General features: G+C 36.6%; 1 pseudogene; it reads left to right on the top strand.

Annotated features, from left to right (window-relative positions):
- LOC107757708 (retinal-specific ATP-binding cassette transporter-like) overlaps positions 1 to 24,870 on the top strand; it is a 40,461-nt pseudogene that overhangs the window by 4,550 nt on the left and 11,041 nt on the right.

The following is a 24,870-nucleotide window of genomic DNA, read 5'->3' as shown; positions in this document are numbered from 1 at the left end:
GAAAATATATATTAATAATATATTTATTTAATTTATATAAAAATTTAATATATTTATAAATATAAAAATATATTATAAATTTATTTTGTGGTTAAAGATTCTAATTCTGTATGTTTTTCAATAAAAATAACAGTTCTTGAGGGGAAAAAAGAAATATGATTCATATTAATTTTATTTTATTTTTTCTTATTTCTTTTTTGTGTGATTTTAAGTTTTAATTAAATATAAAATTATTTAATAACACTGTTAAATGATCTTTAGCAAAACGAATATTGATTGATTTTAATTTTTTGTTTTTTTATTTCATTTTTTAATGTTTTAATATAATTCAATGTTTTAATTTAATTTAATACGTTTTAATTAAATTTTAATTTATTTATACAAAATAGTAGTAATTTATTAAGGCAAAAACAAATTAAATTTTTATTATATATTATATGAAAATAATAATTGTCTCATTATCTGTATTTCCCAAAATTGCAATATTAATTAGCACTGTTTACAGTAAGCCTCTGAGATCTCAGAGTGGTCGCTGACCCGAAGCAGCCTTTTTTGTGATTGTCTAATTAAGTCGTGAATGATAAGCAGACTGACTTCGTCGCAGAGACAAAAATTCATCTGCTTTCTATGCATGTAAATAGACTTTGTTGGTGGACTTGAATGTCTCTGTTTGAGACTGAGAGAATCTTGGCCGGTTCTCAAGTGCCCGTTTGTTCAGCATCAGACTGCATGTTTGGGTTTCTCAGCTCTCTGTACGGACCCTTTGTGATGTATATATTTGTCATCCCAGGCCCCTGCGAGTAATCAGACCCCCAACCTGAGGCAGATCGACTCTGGTCAAGCCTGGCCCCCATAATACCCAGCCCGAGATTTATTTTTCAGTGTGAACAATGCATGGATGGTGGTTTGCACGAGACCGCGTCTCCTTTGATCTTGAGGGCAGCGTTGAGGAGGTGGTCCAGAGGAAGTGATAGTAGGAACACAATGACATCAGGGTCCAAGTCACTTTCATATGGAAATGTAAGGGAGAGGAATGCAAGGCATTTTGAAGGCTTTCTCAGAGGTGCTGCCAGTCAGCCAGCAGGGGCGTACAGAGGGAGATGGAATGTTCTGGTTGGATAAGTCCTTAGCTACTAATGAAACCGAGAAAGAGAGAGGAACACAGGGAGAAAGCAAGCTGGATGCATGAAGCTGGAGGTTTTCCAGTTGGGGTTTTGCACACTGATTTGGAGTCATGGCTTGGATCCATGTTTCATCCAAGTGCACATCTCATTGCTGAGGCAAAGAGACACTTTGAGCTTTGAAACATCATTTCTCAGTAAGGGAAACAAGTGTGAAGGAGAAATATATAAATATTAAATTATATGAAATATATACTGCATATACACTACCATTCAATGTTTGGAACCTAAAGGTTTTATGTTTGGAAAGAAGGCTTACCAAGGCTGCATTCATTTAATCAAAAATACAGTAAAAAGAGTAATATTGTGAAATATCATTACAATTTTAAAACGACTGTTTTCTATTTTAATACATTTATAAATACAGAGTTCTGGCATGAAACTCTAGATGACGCAGTCCGATAGGTCTAACTCAATCTGACCAATGACATCATTATCACATGGCACAGCTGATTGGTTCTCTCCTGTATCGGTAGCCAATGAGCTCGCTGCTCAACATTCAAATATATTGCTGCGTTCAAGTCCTCCTGGGACGTTCGTACTTACGAGTTGACAAGTCGTAATTACGACGTCAGGTGCGTTCAAGTCAGTTTAGTTGGCACAAGATGGTGGTGTACCTCCTTTTAATAAATTACAAAAAAATACAACAGGGTCTGCATTTTTTTACTTGGATTTCAGCTGCGTAACAAGAACATGACCAATTTAAGTTTATAGGACAACTAAACTATCAATTTAAACTAAAATATACCGTCAACTACTAACGTTGCATCCATCGATTCCGCCATGTTTTTCATTGACACGCCCCCAACTCGGGGCTTAAAGAAAATGTAGTTTCCCACTCGTAAGAACGACTTTGTGGTGGCTTGAACGCACCATATGAATAGTGCTTCCGTAGCAGTTGCAGCTTGCTTCAGAAACCCTCCACCTTCCCCAGCTCCACCTGTATAGATCTGCTACGAGGTGATTCATGTATGCTATATATGGGGGTTATTTCATGTATGTTATATTTGCAGCAGCAATATTTCTTACATGCTCACAGCAGCATGTTGTGGATGTATTGGCAGTAGCAAGTCTCGGTACTTGCTCTGCCGCAGCAGCAGTGTAGCAGATCAATTCCGCCAAGACCAAATACATTAACATTGTCATGTACATTACCATGCCAATCCCTCAGAGAGTTACAGAAATGTAATTTATTCCTGTGATATAAAGCTTTCAGCATCATTACTCTCATTCATCATCTCACATGATCTTTAAGAAATCATTCTAATATGATTTGGTGCTCAATAAACATTTCTTATTATTTTCAATGTTGAGACAGTTGTTCTGCTTAATTTTTTTTTATGGAAACCATGACATTTTCAGGATTCTTTGATAAATAGAAAGTGAATAGAAAGCATTTATTTGAAATATAAATCTTTTGTAATATTAGAAATATTACTGATATTAGAGATATTACTGTCACTTTTGATTAATTGAATGTGTCCTTGCTGAATAAAATGATGCCAAATTTTTGAATGTTATAATTTTGTTCTTATTCAAATTATGTATTACATACATATATTTAAAATTATATGTGACATCTCCTGTATATATTACACACATACAGATAATTTAAAAGCATATGGATTATGTAAATATGTATGTCATACTATTTACGCAGCGGATATTATATTGTCTAATGGTAGCAGGCAGCAACACCTCAGAAGTGGTTTTTTTTTTTTTGTGATTTACACCGATGGCTAAAGGTGCTTCAGGATGTCTTGGGATGTTAATAATTTCCTCCAATTTTGTTGCCATCCTCTTTTGTGCCCCTTCCTTGAGTTGAAATGCTATTTCACGGGGAACTTGATGGTATTCTTTTAAAGATGTTTGATTGAAGATTGAGCACAGGTTTGCGTCTGGCTCACTAACTCCATTTGTGTGTTTGTTGTTTTGATTTTAAATCTGTGTGCCTATTTTACACTAAGTGAGGAAAATTTGCACATTTTCAAACCTGCTGGTAAAACATATTAGCATTGCTAATGCTAATATATCTCTCTAGGGCCACCATAAAATTAGCCTTAATGCTAATAGCATTGGTGTCTCTTTTTCAGCATTTTGGTTGCTAGTATCTTCAGTCATGTGATTTAAGTCAGTGTAAGTGTTGCTAAAAACAACACTACTAAAGTATTATAGCAACTTATTGGTATTTTAGGTTTGGTATTTATTTTATATGAACTCTAGACTGATGTGGATGTTTTACAAATCACTCTTTACTGTATATTATTTGTATTCCAGAAACATTTTACTACTGCTGAGTGTTTAAGTCCGGCTCAGACTAACACAACAGCATTAACTCCCCTCACCTCTTAATCTTTTCATTCTGTTTTTCACTGTCTGTCACTCTCTCTCTCAGTTTGCATATGGAGTTCCTGATCTCCATCTGAAGGACATCGCCTGCAGTCAGACACTTCTTGAGCGTTTCCTTATTTTCCCGAGCCATTGGGGTCTGTATGCCGTGCGCAATGCCATGTGTGTTCTCACCCCGCAGCGTCTTCAGATCATTGAGGACAAATTCTACGCCAGTCTTGACTTCTTCAAACTTTTCCGCTTGGTTAGTCCACACTCAATAAAACCACTAATAATATCTGTAAATGTTGGAAATGGGTTTGGGTGTAGAGGAAGTGCTGACACAGATAGCTATGCCAACTATGAGGGAAGTCATAAGAGCTCTTGTTTTGGGTGGAGGCAACAAAGACAACCTAAAAAAAAACCAACCTAAGCATGTCAGTGGACTTTGCAAAACGCATGGTCTAGAGACACATTTTTAAAAGATGAACTTTAATTCATCAGCAGCATGTTTTAAGAACTGTTTTTTTGCAACATGTGCAATATGTTGCAAAAGACATGAGATGCAAATATCGTCTAGTGCATGTTGACAAAGAAAGACTGTGGAAAAGCAGTACAGTGCAATGCAAAAACAGGTTCCCTAAGCCTGCATTAATTTCTATGCAGGTCTTGCCTGGTTTATGATGGTCTCGCGTGTTGATCACCAGCAAAACAATGCTGGTCAAGCTGATTGACCAATGACATTTTGGCCTTAGTGATGGGGCTACTTTATGCTTAATTTCAAATAAAAATAATGTTTTACTTAAGAAATCTTATCTTATTTGGGCTTATAAATATTATAGAATAGGAACCCATATTCAAAAACATTGAAAAACATCAAAAATTTATTTTTGATATTAAAAACTCTTTCCACTCTTTTTTGTTTCATTTTATTATCATTGAAACTGATAAAAATACTAATGAGTGATTGTGGCATTTTGTTAACATTTTATTATTCAAAATTCTGTATTTGTAAGTGAAACTGAAAACAGGAAGACTGACGATTAATTAGAGCATTTTATTATTCTAAATTCAGTCATTTGTAAATGAAACTGCAAACAGGAAGATTGACGATAGCAAAAGTAAGTGCTCATATTTGTGCTTCCTGTTTGATGAAAGCTCCTGAATTTTTGTAGAGTTAGTAACAAAATCCCACACACCCTTCCTGGTTGTTCATGGTATTTTTTTGGTCTCAGAATGAGCGTGGGGAGAGGACAGAGGGGCGTTAACCTGAGTCACCCGATCGGTGTTAGTGGAGCGAACTGACTTGGCCTATTTCAGTAATGAGATTACAATAAACACACTTCTGCTGGACTAAACCCTGTGAGAGCTTTAAAGAATAATACAGAGAGTCTGTACCCTTGGTCGCCGTGATTTAGCCAAGTAAGACATGTTTCTGGATCAACCTTTCCCCCTCAGAACAGATATGTACATGAACACATTAATGTGGATTCATTTGGTTTACTCTTTTATCCAAAGCCTCTGTGTTGTTAGCAGCACAATGACTCTGTTTTTTGTTGTTGTTGAAATGTCAGTCATATGCAAACACTGGTGGCTGGAACAATATAAAACATGTTAAAGGTCAGTTCTTTAGTATTATATATATAAAAAAATGTCTGATAGGAAGGATGTCTCATATTTGGGTTGCTTCTGTGACACCCACACGCCATTTCCTGAACCTGGTCCATCCTGATCCATTGTAAAGTAGCTGGGCAGCCCCTGCAAGAAATATTATTTCTGGAAGTGTTACATCTCGGAAGACAGGATGTGAGCAACATGCATTTCCCAAACCCTGCTTTTGCATTGATTTGGACACAGTTTAAAATGTTAATACAATTTAATATGTGACATTTATTTTATACATATATTTTAGACATAGATGTAACTGAAACAGTAGCCTTTTCTTGAGAATTTTCTTGTTTTATTATTAAGTTGGCTTGAAAAGGCCAACTTACTGAAATCCTATTTAAACTTCTTCTTCTTCTTCTTCTTCTAAGACCAAATTTTAAAATGTATCTCCTACTAGACTTTTAAAGCTACAACCACCAACCTCGGGTCAGACCTTCAGACTGGTCTGACTCGGATTGCTATATCTTTCCTAACTGATCTGGCTTACGGTTTTCGACTATAAAAACCACCTAAAATTCCATAGACTTTCATTGAAAAACTTTTGTACAATAAGACTTATCGTGTATTTAAGCTGTCTATTGCTATAGCAAAGCTTAACAACTCCCTACTGAAAAACCAGTCTAAGCTGATTGACTGCTTTGGCTGGTCTTCCAAGCTGGGTTTGGCCACTTTTTTTAGCAGGCCAGGCAGGTCTTAGCTGTTTTTTAGCTGTTTTTTTTTTTTTTTTACTGAATCAACTGGTTTTAACTGGATTAGCATAAAAACATGCCAACAACATGCTAGTAACTTGCTAATCATTCTAGAAACGTGCTAGTAACTTGTTAATCATGTTAAAAAAGATTAACACCATGCTAGTAATGTGCTAATCATGCTTGAAACATGTTAGCAACTTGCTAAACATGCCAGAAACAGGCTAGCATCATGCTAGTAACTTGCTAATCATGCTAACAACATGCTAGTAACTTGCTAATCATGCTAGAAACATGCTAGTAACTTGAGAAACATGCTAACAAAATGCTAGTAACTTGCTAATCATGCTAGAAACATGCTAACAAAATGCTAGTAATATGCTAATCATGCTAGAATCATGTTAGCAACATGCTAGTTATTTTTTATTGTTGTATTTATTGTTCAGTTACTATTTATTATTTCTTGTATTCGCTTGCTTGCAAAAATCTGACTGAAGTGAATTTTGTTACTTAACCTGTAAAGTCTGACATATTAAATAATAGTAAAAAATAAAACTTCCATCAACTATTATATTTATTTAATGGAATAGTTTATTGAAATTTACACAATAAAATTTTTTTTTGCAAATGACTGTTACAGCGTATGTAAATAAATATTCCTTAACAGCTTGATGTAACATATTTGATATTTACATTTTAACATATTTTTTTCTAAAAAAACGACACATACATAATCAAGTAAACCTAAATTGCTCAGTCCACTAAGTGTTCATCTTGAAATGTTAAGTTTCCTCTATAATAATCAATCAATAAAAAAAAAATTAAAAAAAGAGGGACATTTTTCATACTTAAATACTAAAATATGATATTGATACTGAAAATATTGATACTAAAAGCCTTTTATTTGCAAAAAAAAATTTAACTTGTGGTTGACTGACAAAACATTGGAAACAATGATAGTTTTTCTTTCCAAAAAAATCCTAAACACTTGCTGGCAATGTGATTAGGACAGTTAATGTCTTGAATGTACTGTACGTCTATCCGTCTATGCCATCGACCTTGACTAATATAGATGGTCTCATTTCCTTCTATCCTCTCATTCCCAGCTTCCTCTGGTTCTTGATAACTACTCCAATGGACTCGACCTGCACTTCTGGGCCCGACTTCTGCCTGCCGTGTCTGAGAAGCTGAAAGCGGTTCGTATGAGGCCCTCTAAAAGTTCAGCTGTATTTTTAGCGATCAGGAAATCACGGTTTCCTCCGCCTGGCTTTTTACGCAAACATACGGATATGAAGATATCATTCCTGTGTCTGCGGAAACCTAATTCCAGCTGCTTCTCAGTCAGATTGTCACTGTAAATAAACCTGAGGTTCATATGTGGTTAGTTCACCGGTGAGGGCATTTTGTACCCTGCTGAAACATGAGGAAACGCCTCACAGACAGTACAGTAGACGTCAATGTGTGATGGTTAAATGGTGTCAGTGTGCTTGCAGCTCTACAGTGAGGGACTTCCTGTCGGTGTGACTGGTCTTTTGTCTGTCGCCCGGCTGAGAGGGACCTCGACGCCAGTTACTCATTTTCCGAATTCCTTTTCAATCATGTTCTCCGTGCCGTGGGCCAGATGTGTTGAGACCAACGTGATGAAAAAACTCTAGGAACTTACACAGTCTCCTGTGTTTCCGAAAATATTCCCTTTTATTAACTTGTGCAGAAACAAATATGCATTTTGCAGAACTTACTGGCTTTTGTTTGAAGGAGTTTGTATGAATCAATAGATCTGACGATCTCTAGACGCTGTTTTCTCTCTCTCTCTAAACCTGCTGTTGTATCATGGACCCCAGAGACTCAGATTATCTGTCCTGTATCTGTAGGCTTTGATGTGTTTTAGTTTAGAGGATAATGGACTTTCCCACCCAGAGGGATTTTAGGTTGATGCCAAAAGGTTTGGTTTGCTTTTTGACTCCATGACAGATTTGAAATTCATACTTCTTACGAGGGGCATTTCTATAGCCTTTCATCGGGATTGGAGCAATAAAGTGTGCCCAAATTTTGATACTCTTTTTTTTTTTTTTTTTAAATATTGTTTTGGATATAAATGGATATAAATCATCTTTACCTGCAGTACAGAGACGTTCACATGCTGACTGTGCAATAAAGAGCTGTTTTGTCATTGACAAATAATAGAACATATTTCTAAGTTTTGTTTTCTGGATTGTATAGGTAAATATAAACCTCATCCAGCGCTCTCTTTGTTTTCTGCCTTATCTGTTATAAAATATCCTGTTATTATTTCAGTGAACTGTTGCAAATGATTCAGTGTGTGAGTGAACTGTCCTAATGAATCAAACGGAATTGTGAACAATTTCGCAATTTCTTGTTTGTCCAATTAGATCAAAAGAGTGATTCATTCGTGAATCTGGCTTCACTGGTCTTCACTAAACAGCTGATAGAAATGATTTGATTGCTGAAATATGATCAGAAATGTTGTCAGAAGAAGAAAAAAAAGATTTTCAGTTTATTATACAAGAATTTTCTTGATGCCTTTGTTTACAACAAAGGCATCAAGAAAATTATGTACAGATTGCTGCAATTTTGGTAACAACTACTTTATAAATGTTTTAGTAAAACAGCTGAGTTATTTGTTATTGTTCTATAAGTTGGAAGTAATTGTATCTACAGGGGCCCTGAAAGGTTTTTAAGTTAAACATACAGTATATGAATGTCATTGTATTGGATGTAAAATATCCAAACCAGTGTCTGCAACTTTACTTTTCGGAACAGTTTTAAAAAAAAAAGACTTTTAACTGGTTAACTCTTAACTAATTTTTTGGACTGAATGAATTAACGTGGTACAAAATGCAGAATTTCATGAAAAAATTAAATTTTTTGTTCATTTCATACAGAAAGACATTTGCATTTCAATTTTTGCACACAATTCTGAATCAAAAATGAGTTTGTGCACAAAATTCCCTTGATTTTGCATACACAAAGGTGAAGGTACTTATGAAAAGTACATTTAAAAAACAGGAACCCTTTTGAAGATGTGCACTAATATGCATGTCACATTATGTAGAAGACATGCATATTTAATTGGCAGAATGTTAATTTTAACATGTATACAGAAAACATTTTAAGGACAAAACTGCAATTTGGGGGCCACAAAATGCCATTCAAAAATGAAATGCATAGTCCCAAGGCCATTTTTATTGAATATATTAACTATGGACATGTTCTCCATGTTCCAATTTTGACAACCATTAAATTATCATAATTTTAAATAGTGTATCTAATTTTGTGCCGAACATTTTTGTGAAATTCGACCTTGTGCTTCAAAACAGAAATAAAACATTGTGAAGTAATGCAACGACTTTCATGCATTAAATGTGACTAAAGCATCTGAATAATTTTTGGGGCCACAATATTCTGAAAACTCATGTTGAAATCATGTTTTTAGAAAATTAAAGACATTTATTCAATTAAAAACTTTTTTTTCTCAACAGCTGTTTGAAAGACCTAGCTCTCAAGACCTGTTGCAAGTGATTTCTCCACTGCTTCAGTCCCATGATTCCCCATCTTTCAGCCAACTCATGGCCGCCACCTCCAGCTTATTCTGTGGCTACACGGAAGGGGCCTTTTCCAGGGTCACCTTCTTCAACTGGTACGAGGATAACCACTACAAAGCCTTTTTGGGCATCAACAGCACACGGGGAGAGGGGAAGTACAACTATGATTACATGGCCAGTGAGTACCGTACTGTACACTTCAGACTGATGAAGAGGAAAAGCGGAGAAGAGAATGTTCTCGTGTTTCTCATAACTCCATATCTCTTTCAGCTCCTTTCTGTAATGACCTCATGAAGGATTTGGAGTCCAATCCGGTCACAAGGATTGTGTGGAGTTCAGTCAAGCCTTTCCTGATGGGCAAAATCCTGTACGCTCCCGATTCCCCTGCTGTCAGACAGATCATTAAAAACGTAAGAGAAAAAGCTCTTCTTTGACTACACGCACACCTGGAACAACAGCAGATGAGTGCATTAATGCAATGTCTAATCTCGCTCCGGGCCTGTCAGATAAATCAGCACATTGCTGCAGACATGTCAGCGGGCTAGCCAGAGGAGAAATGACGCAGGTCTAACGGGTTCCTATAGAGGCTACGTGTGTTTTAGGAGCGCTTCAGAACATACGACCCCGCTGACTGGCTTTTGCTCCCTTAAATTCTTATGTAAGCAGGACTGCAGGTTTTTCGGCTGGGTGCTTTGTAAATGAGTTTCCTCTCTTAACACTAATAGTGAACCCTTAGCATTCCTGTCGCTCAAAAATTAGAGAATAGTTTTAGCAACACCAAGGTGCAAGCAGCTGATCAACTATACCTTAAATGCCATGTAAATCGCTTTGGATAAGTAGTCGCTTTTATGTATTAGGCATCTGAAAGTCTAATGTACATACATTAATGGCCCGTTTGCATTTTGATTTTGAAATTTTCATATGCTCACCAAGGCTGCATTTATTTGATCAAAACTACAGAAAATATTGTTATTGTCACGCTTTGCTTACGGGAGGAACAAGAAGATGTGGAGATTTCACAAAACGAGAGAACTTTAATAATCCAACAGGGAGACACAGAGAACAAGGAAGATTACAAGACCCGACAAGGAAACATGAGGCAGACTACACATTTATACTAAACTTAACGAGGGACAGACAGGTGCGGGGAATCAACTAATAATGAGACAACAAGAACAGGAACATGACCAAATAAGGGAACACTGAAACAGAAACAGGGGCAAAACAGGTCCATAATCCTGACAGTTATTTTGAGAGATATTATTACAATTTAAAAGAACTGTTTTCTTATTCCTGAACTTATTCCTGTGATGGCAAAGATGAATTTTCAGTCTTCAATGTCACATGATCTTTCAGAAATCATTATATTATTGTGATTTGGAGCTCAGTTATTATCAATAATTACTAGTGTTCAGTTATAATAATGTTCCTTATTATTATTATGTTGTAAATGGTTTTTGCTGCTTAATATTTTTGTAGAAACTGTGATACTTTTCAGGATTCTTTGGTGAATATAAAACAGAACAGCATTTTAAAACAGATTTTTTTGTAACATAAACAAAAAAAATATCTAAATATAATTGCTGTCACTTTTGATCAGTTTAATGTGTTCTTGTTGAATTAAAGTATATATATACTTACAGGGTTAGTCAGACTTGAGCAATTCTAGAAGCATTTTGATCAAGGACACAATGGTGAACCTACAACTTTTCACGTACTAGCTCAGATATTTTAACCACTAAGCCATACTGTTGTCTCTCTCATGTGAACTGCAGCTCTGTGTGAATCTTTCCCTTGTGCATCTTACAATTAGAAAAGTGAAAAACAGTGAAAGAGTGAGAAGGAGAGTAAGGAGGGAGGTAAGGCCTTTGCCCCTGGGAGGGAGCTCCGGTGTGGACATGCTTGCCCTGGGCAATGGTCCATGGCTGTGGTCCCATCAGATCAGCTTTAGAGGGCTTCAGTTTCTCTGTTTATGCAGAAGGGCTTTCAGTGAGACTGTGTAAACTGCTCCTGGTGGGAATTCAGTCATTCTGTGGTCAAACTCAAAGCAGTTGCCATCACCTGAGTATTGTTCTGTCTTTATTGTTACTGTGCCATTGAATGCTTAACAAACAGATTATTTCATTTGCTCTTGCCTACTTTTTTTGAATGCATCTGAACTTTGTAAGTTTGTGTATTTGTGTGTTTATCCAGGCAAACACCACCTTTGAGGAGTTAGAAAGACTTAGGAACATGGGTCGGGCCTGGGAGGAGGTGGGCCCACAGGTGTGGAGCTTCTTTCAGGATGGTGTACAGATGAACATGCTTCGGGTAAACACTGTCTCTTAAATTTTCTTTGAAAAGACGGCACCAATACATGAGATTTTTTCATGTTTAGCGCAATATTTCATGCAAAGTTTCATTCAGTTCCATAATATTGTGCTTTATAGTTCAGGACTCCATCAGAAATTCCACAGTGATGGATTACATCAACAAAGGCCTCAAAGACACACCATTCACTGGCCAACACATCCTCAACTTCCTGTACAATGGCCCTGAGGAGGATCGAGACCAGGACATGCCTAACTTTGACTGGCGGAACATCTTTAACCTGACTGACCAAGTTATTCGCCTTATAAACCGATATGGAGAGGTATCACTCATGCATAAAAAAAAGTATACATCTGCTTGAATTAGTTTGCAGTATACAGTATATAGTACATATCTGCAGTCAGCAGTATGCTTGCATTTTTTAGAACAATCATCAAGTCAGACTTTCCAAATTCACTTGTCATTTAGTCCTTCAAAAGAGACACAGATCTGCTCAGAAGCTGTAGGGTGAAAAGCAAGCGGTCACTCTCAGCCGGCTCTGCCTCTCTGATGTCAAGTAGAACAAAGAAAATCGTTTGATTTTTCACTGAGAGTTTGCCAGTGTGGGAGAGCTCTTTAATGGTAGAGTTGAATGCTGAATGCCTTCAATACAAATCAGGGTGAGCTTAAGGCAGCCTGTGCCAGCGAGAGCAGGACCTCTGCTATCTAAACTGTGTGTCTTTAGTCTTTGTCTCTGTCTTAGCTAGCAGCTCTTGAGGAGTGACAGACAAACCCCACAAATGAGTCCAATTCGATACAGCTGTCAGTCTACTCGGCCTACACAAAGAGAAAGCACAGGCTGGTTTATGGCAGTGCATACCGGGTCTCCAAGGTCTCAAATAGACTCCCACCATCTTATGCCCAGCTCAAAACAAATTAAGACCAAACAATTCAATTAAGTCTTTTTGGATAGTAGTATTGTGCTGAATTCTGATGCAGATCTAAAACAGTAGAACGGCTTGATCTGAGTCAGTTTGACGGTCCAGCACTGAACTGTCAAGTAAACGTGATCTTATTAGTAATTTTCCATTAGGTTCATCCAGGAATATTGAATTCATGGAGTTAATAGGTTGATTTTGTTTGTAACCAGTTATATATACAATCACTTGTATGTCCCCTGTATTTACAGTGTCTAGTCCTGGACAAGTTCTCCGCCATTTCTGATGAGGACCAGTTGACCCATCAAGCGCTGGACCTTCTTGGAGGGAGCAAGTTTTGGGCAGGGCTCGTATTTGTTAACATGTACTCCTGGACCACCAAGGTGCCCCCTCATGTTAAATTCAAGATCCGCATGGACATTGATGTCGTGGAGCGAACTAACAAGATCAAAGACAGGTCTGTCTGTAACCAGTGCTGAGCCATTCCTTAGATCTTGATTTTCCTTGCATTTATTTCACTGCATATCCTCTCCTATGATCAGATACTGGGATCCAGGGCCTAGGGCTGATCCCATGGATGATCCTGCGGTATATATGGGGAGGATTTGCCTACCTGCAGGACATGATAGAACATGGGATTATAAAGACCCACACAGGGAAGGAATGGCCTTTAGGAGTCTACCTGCAGCAGATGCCCTATCCCTGCTATGTGGATGATCTGTGAGTATCACACTCAGTATTTTTAACATTTATAGATAGGGATGCATAATATATCTGGACCATACTGGTATCTGACAGAATTTGAATATTGTTGAATCCATGTTTTATGCACATGAATTAGTTTTTTTTTTTCAATGTTCAATCATCAGTCTTCTTTAATCAATGATCTGTCTTCTCCTCATTGACGACACATGCTATAGCTTCATGCTCACTCTGAACCGCTGCTTTCCGATCTTCATGGTGTTGGCCTGGGTCTATTCTGTCTCTATGACGGTGAAGAGCATGGTGCTGGAGAAGGAGATGAGGTTGAAAGAGACTCTGAAGGCCATGGGTGTCACTAACCGTGTGCTCTGGTGCACATGGTTCATCGACACCTTCTTCATGATGGCCTCCAGCACAGCCCTGCTTACTCTAATTATCATGGTAAGAGATGGTGTCCAAAACCCCCTAAAACCAGCAAGCAAGACCACCTAAGACCATTAAAACAGTGTTTTTGTTTTTTTCTTTTTTCAGTAGAATAGTGGTTAAATAACAAAAGGTTGTTGGTTTCAGTTCTGGGTGGATCCATGGTGATCCATGAACTTTCACCGCTATGTCTTTTAAGAAAAATGGGTGTTCTCCCTGTAAAATGTTATTTTAAGTTGCTTTCAACTAGTGTGAGCAAAATTGACAAGTTACAAGATTTTCTATTTTCAGATTACTATACTGACCTCTTGTGGCGACAATCATAAATTACATGTGACGATGTACTAGTTTAGACATTTCTATTTCAAATAAATGCTGTTCTTTTTAACTTTCCATTCATCAAAGAATCTTTACAAAAATATATATCACAGTTTCCACAAAAATATTAGGCAACCCAGCTGTTTTTGACATTGATAATAACAAGAAATGTGTCTTGAGCAGTAAATCAGCTTATTAGAATGACATATGAAGGATCCTGTGACACTTAAGACTGGAAAATTCAGATTTGCCATGCAAGAAAAAAATAGAGAATTTCATCAGGACAAACTTTGAAGTTGGCTTGACAAAGCTATGCAAATTAACCATGGTTTTATTGTAGTAAAAGTGTAGTAACCATGTTTTGTTTTTTTTTGGCATTTTGATTACCATTTGATAACCACAGTTTTACCATGGTTAAACTATGTTTAGTGTAGCAAAACCATGGTTTGTGGTTACCATGGTTTAACTATAGTAACCATGTTTTTTTGTTTTATTTGTGGTAAAACCATGGTTAATTTTCGTAAGGCTTTATCTGAAAGTTTAAAGTTTGATGATTACATAGCTGAAGTAAGAAAAAAACAGCCAGCGACATGTTTCTAGTATTGTTTTAATATGTGGCTAACATGCTTTAGCATGTGGCTAACATGTTTTAAACATGTCTTGAGATAATGTTAGCAAACTTTCGCATGTTTCAGCTCATTGATAACTTTTAGCACATTGCTAGCTTGTTTTAACACAATGCTAACATGTTTTATTACAATGCTAGTATGTTTTAGCATGTTTTATTATGTTTCTTGAAAGCTTAAGCTTAACAGGACAAGGTAATGTTTGAAATTTGGTTTCAAAACCAGCAGAAGAGTAATCTCAAATAGTAGATCGGTATGCGGCTTTGTCAATAAGCCAATATAGTTACATTTTAAAATACATGTAAAGAATATAAAAGAACATCTTTGTTTTCTCACAGGGAGGAAAAGTGCTGAACTACAGCAACCCCATCATCCTCTTCCTATTCCTGCTCACCTTCACCACAGCAACCATCATGCAGTGCTTCCTCATGAGTGTGCTTTTCAACAAGGCTAACCTGGCAGCAGCCTGTAGTGGAATCATTTACTTCACCCTGTACCTACCGCACATAGTCTGCTTTGCCTGGCAGGACCGCATCACCAAGGATATGAAAATCATGGCGGTAGGTCACATGATAACACTTCCCTGTACAATCTGAACAAATGCTACAAAACTTCTTATAAAGGTTATAAATTTGATAATGCAATACACTTTCATTAAGAAAACTCCAACTTATATGTGATTTTCTGCATCTAAAATTGTTAATTGTGCATCAGAGTTTGATGTCCCAGGTGGCTTTTGGCTTTGGGACGGAGTACCTGTCCCGTTACGAGGAGCAAGGTCTCGGTCTGCAGTGGGATAACATCCAAACCAGCCTTTTGGAGGGCGACGAGTTTTCCTTTCTCATCTCAATAATTATGATGGTATTGGATACGGTCCTTTATGGCGTTCTCGCATGGTACCTCGATAATGTCTTCCCAGGTAAACTACTGTATATTCAAGTTTATTTGATAATAAAAATACAGTGGATCGTAATGACATAACTTGTGTTTATCAACAGGCCAGTATGGTATTGGTCGGCCTTTTTACTTTCCAATCCAGCCTTCTTATTGGTTAAACCGACCTGAGACTCTTAAACAAGGTGAGTGACTTTTTGGCTTATTATAAGTGATGGCATCAGCTTTTATTGATTGACTAATCTTTCTTTACACAGTTCCTGGAAAGCCAGCAGTGGAGAAACCTGCTTTTGATAATCTGGTGAATCACACTGATGACCAGGCCAAGAACCACACAACACCCGAAAAACCTCCGGAGCCGCCAGGGTCCTGCAAACATAAAGACATAAGGGAGAAACTAGAGAAAGGGAAAGAAGTAAAGAGGGTTGATGAAAAGGAGACGACCAACAAGAGCATGAGCACAGACTCATCAGGTGTGTTGTAAATGCTACTGAGAAAAACACAACTTAAACCAGCCTATGGTGGTTTGCTGGTCTTATCTTGTTCCTCAGGCATTGTCTGCCTGGTTTGGTGAAGTCTAGGTCAGCTAATCCATAAAAACTAACCAGCTGAACACCAGCTGGTTCTGATGGTTATTGGTGTTGTTGTAGATTATTGCTGCCGTTGCTGCTGCTGCAAAGAAAGTACAGGAACTGGCTACTGCCAAAACATATGGCGATACGGTGTTGTGAATATTTAAGACATACTGATGCTGCACAAATAGCATATATATTAACCCGTAGCAGATCTATAGAGGTGGAGCTGGGGAAGGTGGAGGCTTTCAGAGGAACTGCTCTAGTGAATGCTAACCAACCATTTAAATGTAAAGCAGTAAGTTCTTTGGCTGCGTATGCAACATGAACCAATCAACTTGTGCCAAGTAGTTTAATGCTGTGAATATCATCAATTTGCGTCGCCATCTAGAGTTTCATGACAGAACTTGGCATTTTAGTCAGTCTGGGAGACCATTTTAAATGAACAAACCAGCTGGTTTCTGCAGTTTGTTTCAGAGTGGAACTGCTAAATGAAGTCCGGTTTACCACCTTTATTTACAATATACAGTGCTTTATAAAATGCTAATTGTTTCAAAGCAGCTTCACAGTAATAAACAAGAAATTAACAGAATCAGTGATGCAAACTTCATCGAATAAAAAGCAAATCTAAATTCTGCTGTTAAGCAGCTTATTCAATTAAAGTCAGTTCAGTTTTAATTCAACTCTGTTCAATAACCAGCAAAATTCATCAAACAAATTTGATTCAAATATTAATCAGCTCTACAAAAGACAATAGCATCATTATTCAGCTCAGGTTTGTTCAAGTTTTGTTCTCATCTGATAAGTGTCAGTGTCAAATCGCTAACATTACTAAGCAAGCCAAAGGCGACAATGGCAAGGAACCAAATCTCCATCAGGTGACAGAAATGGAGAAAAAACACCTTTGGAGAAATCAGGCTCAATTACTTTACTTGTAAATTCAGATATATTGTGGGTGAAGTTTGTTTGTTTATTTCCTTCTTAACGCCATTCAAGCATCACAAGTCGATCCATACACAAGTCTTGTCTTTACACAAGTCCGGGGACAATTTAGAGTCTTCAATTAACCTAACCCGCAAGTCTTTGGGTTGTGGGTGAAGTAGGTGAATATTTCTTTTAAAATGGCAGTGATCCACTGGGCTTTATTATCTATCAGGGGAACCTTTAATTCTACAGCATTTTGTAAAGGAACCTATTACAACAAACAGGAAGGTGGTGCTTCTCTTCTTACTCCTGGAAAGGATCCCATCAGATGTATTCAAAGAGCTAACCAGGCTTATCTGCTTAACTAGAGCGCAGGCATCCAGCAGGCTTCTTGGCTTTGAACTGATGGAGCCCCATGGGAGTAATTACTGCAGTCTTATTTTCGCTGGTGTTATCCATCAGCACTTGCCAGCGCTCTGTCTTAAGTTCAAGCGCTCTGTATAAGGTGGCGCCAGGCATGTGTGCTCAAGCACATGTACACTAGTATAATCACACATGATGCACAAACACACCTCTGTCTGTGCACTTTGTGGGAAGCCGGTGGCCTTGTGTCTGTTTGCATGGCTGGCAGGTTGGAATGCTGGTTTCTGTTTGTCTTATTGCCGGTTAATGGATATTAGAGACGTTAGAGATGTTTATTCCATCACTGTGGCAATGACATTCCTTTCACCTCACAAATCAAGGTGTAAACACACCATTTCCTAACAATTTATCATGGTAGCCATGGTTTTAAACAAAATAATCATTACTTCAGGGTTTTTTTTCACACATTTTATTACTTATTTTATATAAATAATATTTAATTTATTTGTATTTTAGTTCTCTCTTTCTATTTTTATTTTATAAATCTAATATATTCTTTTGTTTATAGTATATTTTATATATTTAATATATTCGTTTTAATTTATAAAGTTATATTAATACAATATTTCTCTCTCCCGCTCTATAAATTTATTTCATATATAGACATAAATACATTTTGTTTTTATTTGATATATTTAATATATTATTTATTTTTATTTTATATACTTAATCTCTCTCTCTAATATATATACAAATAAGTAAATTTTATTTTATATGTTTTTATATATACATTTTGTTGTTATATACATGCAGAGTACATTTTTATTTTATATATTTAATATATTGTTTATTTTATACAGTATACACACAATATATATATATATTATTTTTTAATTTTTTTTAAAGGAATATTTGTAATATCTACACAATTACTGTGTCAGTAAACCACCTGACATTATTGGATTTCATAGGGTAATATATTATTTATTTTTATTTTATATACTTAATCTCTCTCTCTAATATATATACAAATAAATTTTATATATTTTATATGTTTTTATATATACATTTTGTTGTTATATACATGCAGAGTACATTTTTATTTTATATATTTAATATATTGTTTATTTTATACAGTATACACACAATATATATATATATATTATTTTTTAATTTTTTTTAAAGGAATATTTGTAATATCTACACAATTACTGTGTCAGTAAACCACCTGACATTATTGGATTTCATAGGGATCTCAGATGTTTCTCAACATTCTGTATCATAACTTTCCTATTTCTGATTCTTGCCTCCAGGGAGGCTCTTTTTCGAGCCTGAGTCATCAGGTTTGGTGGTTGGAGTTTGTGTGGAGAACCTATATAAGATGTTCAGCGGCAGCTCTAGATCTGCTGTGGATGGTCTGAGTATCACCTTCTACGAGGGTCAGATCACTGCTTTCCTTGGCCACAATGGTGCAGGAAAAACCACTACCATGTATGTATCCAAAACCCAGTGAAATGGATCTTTGTTTGTCTATGGGAATGTTATACATAGAAGTTTTCTCCTCTTTCCCACAGGTCTATTCTCACTGGCATGTTCCCTCCCACCTCTGGCACAGCGTATATTTATGGGAAAGACATCCGAACTGATATGGATGCCATTCGTAAATCTCTGGGAATGTGCCCCCAACATAACATCATCTTTCACCAGTTCGTAAACCCCTCATGTGGTTCACTTTGAAGGATGTTGATTCACCTGCTAAAATAATATCTGTCAGAATGCTGATTTGTTTTGATCTCCCTTTCTTCTGCAGTATGACGGTAGCAGAGCACATCTTGTTTTACTCTCTGCTGAAGGGTCGGCCATTACCTGAGGCCCAGCTAGAGGTGGAAAATATGCTGGAAGATCTTGGTCTCCCTCACAAGAGGAACGAGGAGGCACAAAACCTGTCAGGTTAGATCATAAATACCTCTTTAACAATCCTCAATTCTGTTTATTCTGCCAAACTTTTCAGTAAAAAGACTGAATTGACAGAGATTTGTGAGAAATGACAAGTGGATATTGTCTTCCTATGTAGGTGGTATGCAGAGGAAGCTTTCCGTTGCCATGGCTTTTGTTGGTGGTGCCAAAGTGGTGTTTCTGGATGAACCCACATCAGGAGTGGATCCGTATTCCAGACGCTCCATCTGGGACCTTCTGCTGAAATACCTCGCTGGTACACACACCTGAAAAATGTCATCCATCCATCCATTTTTTTATATTTAGTAGTTTTCATATATATAATTTGTATATATTAATATACATCCATATATCTGTCTAAAAAGTTACATTTTATTATTTCATGTAATATTTATTTTAAAATATATATTTTATTTTATATACATCTATATACAGTATATGTCTCTAATAAATTTTATTTTATTGTATATATTTAGTAAATTTTATTTATTTAATTGTTTTTATTTTATATATTTATATATTTTTTTATTTTATATATTTTATGTCTAATACATTTATTTTATTTTATACTTTATTTAATTGTTTTTATTTTATATATTTATATATTTTTTATTTTATATATTTTATGTCTAATACATTTATTTTATTTATTTTATAATTTTGTTTTTAGATATTTTATATCTGTCTATCCATCCATCCATATGCAATATCTGTTTATTAAACTGACTTTTTTACATTTTATATATTTAGTAAATTTTATTTATTCTTAAATATATTTTATATAAATATATTAGACATTAGTTATTAAAAATAGATATTTTAGATAATCCATTTATGTAATAAATGTTATTTTATTTTATATATTTAGTATGTTCTGTTGATTTTTTAAAAATGTTTATATATTAAATATTTTTAGATATTTTTTTTTTCCATCCATCCATCCATCCATCCATCCATCCCTACTCTAAGTAGAGTTGTAAAAGTGTGTGTATCTTTGTGTGTTATTCAGGTCGTACTGTAATCTTGTCCACACACCACATGGATGAAGCTGACCTGCTGAGTGACCGTGTGGCCATCATCTCTCAGGGTCGTCTGTACTGCTGCGGCTCTCCTCTCTTCCTGAAGAACTGCCTGGGTGCTGGTTTCTACCTCACTCTGGTGCGGCGCATTAAAGAACAGCCGTCCCATGTCAGAAAGGAGGTGAGACTTTTACCATCTATTACAAAGAGTATATAAAGTAGCTAGATTCACAAGGTTGCTCTGGTTCTTACAGGGTCAGTGTGACTGTACTGAGGACTGCTCTTGTAAATGCTCAGTCTGTACCAAATTTAAAGAGAGTTCTGTAGAGCAGCCCAGAATTACAGAAAGACAGATGGAAGGTAAAAAGTTCATATAGTGTATTTATATTAGATCAGTGTAATCAAACTGCAAATATCATAATTTAGGTTGTATCCCACTCTTTCAGGGGACATTGAAAGCATCACGGCCCTTGTTCACCATCATGTCCCGGAGGCCAGGCTTACAGAGGTCATAGGGCAGGAGCTGATCTTTCTACTGCCCAGTCAGGGCTTCAAGCATCGTTCTTACGCCAGCCTGTTCAGAGAGCTGGAAGAGACGCTGGCAGACATGGGGCTGAGCAGTTTTGGAGTGTCAGACATTTCACTGGAAGAGGTCACTTTATTTTATTTTATTTTATTTTATTTTATTTTACTTTACTTTACTTTACTTTACTTTACACAAAAGTTTTGTCTCTTTTGTGTCCTGTAAATATTTCTGAAAGTTACAGCTGATGGAGAGGCTGCTCACATCAACCCTACGTCTGGTAAGACTTTCAGTCTACTATTTGTCATTCCATCCCAGATATACACATATTGTGACAGTTATATGTGTCAGTTTATGGTGCTTGTGAGTGTTGTATGTTGTGATTGTGATGTCTGTGTTTGTTTGTGGTTGAACCCCTTAGACATCAGAGTTCTGCAACAGAAATCTCTTGCGAGTCTCTATAGAGAGAACACAGTCAAAGTGAATATAGAAGAAGGTGATGACCAACTTAGTCTGTCAGGCTTTTAATGCTTAATCCCAGCTAAAGCTGCCTGCTAAAACACAACACACAGAGTTAAAGGACACAACAAAGAGATATTGTCGAAACATACCACTAGACAATAAATAACGCTAAATGCTAAATAGTGCATATGGTGCCAGTTAACCCTTTGATGCATGAAGTAATATATATGTTGGACAGATGTGTAACTCAAATTACATCTTTTAAAGGTGCAGTAAGCAATTTCTGAGAAATGCTGTTGATATTTGAAATCACCAAAACAAACACGGCCCCACTCAAAATAATCACACTCCTATCTTGCCTCCGCCCCCAAATTTCTGAACATGCTATTCAACACAGGCACCTCCCCCATCACTACTGGACACGCCCCTTACTGGTGATTGGCTACAAGTGTGTTTTGGTGGTCGGTCCGATCCACTTTCAACAGCGTTTCTCAGAAATCACTTACTGCACCTTTAAGAATAAATGTCTGGGAAATATTATAGTTATTTAAAAATAATTTGTGATTACAAGAATGAATGCATCAGAAGGTTAAGCTTGCTTTTTATAGCTATAGTTATTTTTTTCACAGCTAAAAATAGTCACTGAAAATGAGTTATTTAGGACTATTATGGTAAATCTTCAAACAATACTTGGACTTTTTGAGATTCTGTATAAGCCAATAACAGTGACTGCTTGGCTGAATAATTGTAGTTAGCACCCCTGTTTTTGGTTTGCATATTTTTGCAATTCATTTAAGTAAAGAGTGTAAATGTATTTTTTTTCAATTATGTTTTGTCTATATGCTACCATTAAATTGTACCAGCATTATACTGTAAAAGCCTCACTGTTCTCATTGGAAAACCCATATTAGTTGACCAGAACGTTCTAAAAATAATAATGAAAATGATTGGGTTCTAGATCTTGACTGCTTTTGATCTTTTGTTTAGATACAGACAGGTCGGTGTATGCTAACGGCCAAACAAATTCTGGAAGTTCAACCAGCAAAGATGGCAGAGGATCTCATCAGGTGAAGGGAATCTTTCTGGTCTTGAAACAGTTTTTTGCTCTTGTCATAAAGAGGTTTCATCACACCACACGTTCCGGCAAAGACTTCCTCGCCCAGGTCAGAATATCAGCATTGCTTTGGAAACTTGTTGCTTTGTAACGTCAGTAATGAAGTGCATAGGATTTGGTTAAAAAATGACAGTTTTTATGATGCCCACTGGTATTCTCTTCCTCAGATTGTGTTGCCTGCTAGTTTTGTCCTTGTTTCTCTGATGTTCACGCTGATTGTTCCTCCATTCGGCGAATACCCCAGTCTTACTCTAAGCCCATGGATGTACGGCCGACAGTTCACATTCTTCAGGTACAGTACATTTACGCTGGAACATAATCAGTTTATTTATTCACTGTATAGTTAACTAAGCAGTTAAAACAGTCTTTTAAATGTCTTTTTCAGTAATGAACAGATGCAAAGCCCAGATATGAGGTATTTTGGTGAGGTTCTTCTAAACAGACCTGGATTTGGGACTCGCTGTATGGTGGATGAACCTCTAGAGTATGTGTACATGCATTCTAATGATATTAAAGAATATCCGTTTGTCCTGCTTACCATGTCCATTTTTGTTTCCCACAGAGAATATCCATGTAATAACATAACCACAGAGTGGGAGATGCCCCTGGTGAACCCAGCGCTCATTGAGATGCTGGGTAACCCAGAATGGACGGACATCGGTCCGTCTCCCAGCTGCCAGTGCAGCACGCCCAACAAACTCACCATGTTACCCGTGTGTCCAGAAGGTGCTGGAGGTCTTCCTCTTCCCCAGGTTTGTCTCTCAGCTATAGATATGTCACTATAAAGTCTTTAAAATGATGTATAGTGATGTTTCCTGCATTTCAGAGGATTCAGTCCACTGGTGACGTGTTGATGGATTTAACTGGCAGGAACATCTCTGATTATTTGGTGAAGACCTACCCAAACTTAATACGGACAAGGTATTATGGCCCATTTGTGACTAATCATTCATTAACTTGCTCTTATGTTTCCAGGAACTAATCTTATTTGTGTTTTTGTTGTACAGCTTGAAGAGCAAGTACTGGGTGAATGAACAGAGGTATGGGTGTCTTAAACATAAGTAGAAAATACAACGACTCCATCTTGTGGTCACTTAGAGAACACATACATGCATTCTGTGATCTAAATATGTGGAAGAATGGCGGTCTCTTTTCTTCAGGTATGGTGGCATTTCTGTCGGAGGACTACTTCCTGTTCTTGATGTGGATCCTAAAACCATCCAGAATGCAGCTGCTCAGTTAGGACATCTGCTTAACGTCACAGGGGTAACTGTTCTGGTTGTTTTCACTGGGAATTGATGTAATCAAAGCAAAGTAGTGAATAAAAATTACTTTTAGTTTTTCTAATATAATTGAAATAATTGTTGATGACAGGGCAGATACTCAAAGCTTACTCTGCAGGAGTTTGGGACTTTCTTGAGATATATGGAAACTGAAAACAATATCAAGGTGAGATTTCTTTCAACTTCACTTCCTGTCACAGTTTACTGAGCTCGGCTCGTCCCATTCAAGATAAATAACCCATTTGTTGTCTCCTCTAGGTGTGGTTCAATAACAAAAGCTGGCACGCTATGGTGACCTTCATGAATGTGGCGAATAACGCCATCCTTCGAGCAAACCTGCCTCCTGGAGCTGATTTAAATGAGTATGGCATCACAGCCATCAATCATCCACTAAACCTGACTAAGGAACAGCTGTCGGAGGTCACAGTGTGAGTGTAATGCTGACAGTAATTCACACAGTTGTTTTACTTGCAAATCAGTCTCAGTAGAGCTTTTTATGCATGTGAAAAGGTTTTATGTAAGTGTACTTCTCTTTGTGTAAGTATTGTTTACTTATACATTCTTTCAGACTGACCACCTCAGTGGATGCAGTGGTCGCTATCTGTGTGATTTTCGCCATGTCCTTCGTACCGGCCAGTTTTGTGCTGTATCTGATCCAGGAGAGAGTGACGCAGGCCAAACACCTGCAGTTTGTGAGTGGGGTCAGTCCTCTGGTGTACTGGATTGCTAACTTCTTCTGGGACATGGTTAGTATAAAGACTCTACAACCAACATTGTCACTGGCACAAGGAATAAAAATAAATAAATAATTAAAACTTAAATGAAATTTATTAAAGATTTATTTTTAGCAATGTAATTCTATGTTTGCTAGAAATAATTTACATTTTTCATTAAATGTTATGTTCTGTACCATTTCATTTGTTAATTGAATTACGTTATTAATAAAAAAAAATGTAATTAAAAAAAATAATTACTGGGCCCACAAAAAATTTTTTTTTTGCTTTTTAACAATGATTTTATATATATATTACTATA

Source organism: Sinocyclocheilus rhinocerous, unplaced genomic scaffold (assembly GCF_001515625.1).
Source record: "Sinocyclocheilus rhinocerous isolate Xijiao unplaced genomic scaffold, SAMN03320098_v1.1 scaffold1374, whole genome shotgun sequence".
NCBI lineage: Eukaryota > Metazoa > Chordata > Actinopteri > Cypriniformes > Cyprinidae > Sinocyclocheilus > Sinocyclocheilus rhinocerous.
Note: the sequence above shows the minus strand (reverse complement) of the source record. Positions and strands in the feature narration are given on the sequence as shown.